Here is a 3,779-nt window from a genome sequence, read left to right on the forward strand (position 1 = left end):
TCTCTGTAATTACTGTGCAAATATACACTTGTTCTGTGTTTAAGCTCAACTTGTTCCTCCCTTCTTCCATGTAGTTACAGTGTAAATACAACAGTTGCGGGCTGTAAATTAAATTGGTGCTTGTTACCCCCTTGCTCCATGTAGTTACAGAGTAAATACAACATTTGCGGACTGTAAATTAATGGTGCTTGTCCCCCCCTTGTTTCATGTAGTTACAGGGTAAATACAACATTTGCGGGCTATAATTTAAAGTGGTGCTTGTTCCCCCCTTATTCCATGTAGTTACAGGGTACGTGGCTACAACAAATTGTTCTGAAATGATTGTTTATACAGTATACAGTAGGTCATACATACATATATATCAGGCAATATATCATTAAACATGGTGACTGTTTTATATAATTCAAATATTGTTTGAATTTTTTTTTTTAATTAAAATCACACAATATAACAACAGTAACAGCACAGGCAAAAAATTATAAAAGATAAAAGTGTATTACACCAGTTCAGAAAAAAGCAAAGCAACGTCCTATTTATACAGCTTATACAGTTAAACCAAAAGCTTGTTTAAGAAAATTCTTTCGATTTTTTTACCCACTGACAAACTTAAACACACAATAATAAACACTGAAAGTCTAGATTAAACTGTGTATTATAGCGAACTGAGGATTATTATAGCGTATAGCTTTGTATTATAGCGGTAAAGGATTTTACCGTCTTTGATTTTACCGTTTTGATCCACATCCTCAAGCACTATTTTGACTAGTTCGCAGTTCCCGGTTTCAATCGCCGCTCAATAGGGCCTTTCGCACCGTGGGAACCTTTTCATAGTACCAGAACTAATTGTGGAACTACTCACTTTTTGGCGTTTTCGCACCGCCAGAACTGGGTGCGATTTTAGTACCGGACTGCCTTTTTCGAGAACCAAATTAGCTCCTACTCCAGAGCAGGGTCTAACCGGCACAACTGGTACTAATCGTGACGTAAGTAGACATTGATTGGCCAAACGCGTACGAAAACGCCCTCACCCGCCATGATTTAAAACGCCATGTAAACATACTGTAAACATTGTTCCAACTTATTTTGCAAGTATGGAGAACAGCGATAGATGGATGGACGCTGAAGTGCAGGCACTTGTAGCAAATGTAGCACTGCCAGTTGTCATTGGAGATTCTTAGTCCTCCTTTCCGTTCTTTCAATGGCTTTACGTATACGTCGACTTTCCATGTCCATTATTGTGAAACCCGCGAGACACAACAAAAAAACAAAAAAATTCTTTGTTTCCATTGTTGAACGCCGCGCACAAATTACGTCGCTGTCGACCGGCTTACGTCACTTCTTAGTACACACTGTCAGTGCGAATGCAACCCTTTAAATAGTACTAGGAAATAGTTCGCCAAAATCGTCCCAGTACTTCAGTACTGTACATTTAGTTCTGGAACTAAAGCGGTGCGAAAGGCCCTAATGTTGTGAGAACATACTCTGACAAAACCCTCCAGTTTTAAAAGAACACATTCCAGTCAGTTTAAAAAATCTCTCTCCTCTTTGCTTTGATTAGTTTTCTTGTATTTTCGACACATATTCCTGTCATGAGCGCTGCAAACAGTCAGCTTCCTAACCCAACAGTATCAACTGAGCATTTGGATTGAACAATAACCCAGCGTGTTTAAAAAGTAGGCCTACACAGTATATGTTTTTTGCTAAATCGCTTGCAAATATAAGATTGTTGTTAGGTCATAGCCTACATGCCACGTAATATTAGTTTCAAAATACTTACAGTAGAAATAAATTGCAATTTTACAGGTTATTACTTCGCATATTATTCCCTTATACCTACACAGAGATACTGAATAGGTACACTATAATTACAAAAACATTTACACTGTAAATCCTGTTTGCTTATGCAGTACATTGCCCGTTTCTATGTCAAGTAATGTTGGGCATTTTACTGCACTATTCTGCAATGATAATATTGCTGAGTCAGTAAAACTGGACTGTTCAACCCTTGAAAAGGAGGTAGGGAATATCTGCTCTGTGTTTTGGTCTGAGCCGTCGACACGACAGATCTCGTCACAGTTGTTGGTGCATCCTACGATGTGAGTAGAGGCCAATCTTCGAGGCACATAGTCGACCACAGGTGTCACACATAAACACACATTGAACTTTTGGCATCTTTGTTTGTTTAATGCAATAGTGATCCAGCTGGACTCAAAGAAATGTATGGCAGTATGGCACTGTGCTTGTCATGATGCCCTATCTATGACCATATCTTCAAGGTCATTTGAGTCCATGTTGCATAGTTTCAGATTGGCTTTGAGGCCATCCTTATAATGTTTGAGTTGCCCTCCTTGAGAGCACCTGCTGCTCTCAAGTTGGTCATAGAAAACCTATTTCTGTAAACATGAATCGTACCATGTGTACAATATAGCCAGACCAGAAAGGCCCCAATACCAGTGATGCCACAGGTCTGGAGTACCTCAGTGTTTGGGACTTTGTCCTGCCATTTCACATGTGCAATACGTCAGAAACAATGCATATGAAACTGATCAAGTAATCAGCCGGCAATAAATGGTTCAGGACTCAGATCCATAAAACAGAACTGTGAGGATGACTGCCTTATATACTGCAAGTTGCAACAGTGCTACCAAGGGAGCAGAACTTGTCCATCTGTCAGCACTGTGTCACCTGTAATAATTACCGGTGGATTGGAATTTGACTTGTTCATGGCTGGTAGCATGACTTCTGTCTTCTTTAAAATTACAGTCAGCCCAAACAGGGAGGCTTCAGTTCTGAAGCGGTCGAATAGTGACTAAACTTAACCTCCTGACTACCAGCTATGGAGTTTTGTCCTCTGTAGTGGACATTATGTTTTAGTGATTTCTCTGAGAAGTTACATTTCACAGTTTTAAGTCTAGATGTCCTGTACAGAGCACATGCAGGGCTTTTCAGAGATACCAAATGATTGGATGTTTCACCATGACCACTTCCTCTCCTTGGTCTTTAAAAATGGCTGACATTAATTTAGTGATCAAGTGTTACTTAACCCTAATGGAAATATGATAATATTGTGTAATTATCATTTAATCTGACTAATTTTCAAATTGTTTGTCATAAATCAACATCTCAGGAAAATGTTATGTGGTTTCAAATCAAAATATGACCTTCTATTATGAAACAGGACGTTGATTTCATACATGTCCACTGTAGAGGACACCAGGACTTAAAGGATGTTTATTACACATTTTGGGAGACATAACAAATGAAAAGAGAAAACATTATGTATCAATATTCCTATTAAATATTAGATATTATTATGAAAATCTTGCTAATTATTACTCCCATTATTGCACTTATTTGTTCATTCTATGTTGCCCCAAAAACACATTAATATGCAAATTACATTAAAGTTTACAGATACATTGTATATAATGGAAAAACTTGTTTATGGCTATTTTACACACATTTTGCATAAAGAAAAATGTTTTTGTTTTTTTAATATCTTTCATAACATAAGGGCCTTTCGCACCGCTTTAGTTCCAGAACTAAATGTACAGTACTAAAGTACTGGGACGATTTTGCGCTAACTATTTCCCAGTACCATTTAAAGGATTGCATTTGCACCGACAGTGTGTACTAGGAACCGGTCGACAGCATCGTCATTTGTGCGCGGCGTTCAACAACAGAAACAAAGAAAAACAACGTTAACAACAGGAGGATGGAGGACGCTGTGATCGGAGCTGTGTTTTTGTTGTGTCTCGCGGGTTTCACAATAATGGACA

The sequence above is a fragment of the Sinocyclocheilus grahami genome, unplaced genomic scaffold, assembly GCF_001515645.1.
Source record: "Sinocyclocheilus grahami isolate Dianchi unplaced genomic scaffold, SAMN03320097.WGS_v1.1 scaffold983.1, whole genome shotgun sequence".
NCBI classification, from domain to species: Eukaryota; Metazoa; Chordata; class Actinopteri; order Cypriniformes; family Cyprinidae; genus Sinocyclocheilus; species Sinocyclocheilus grahami.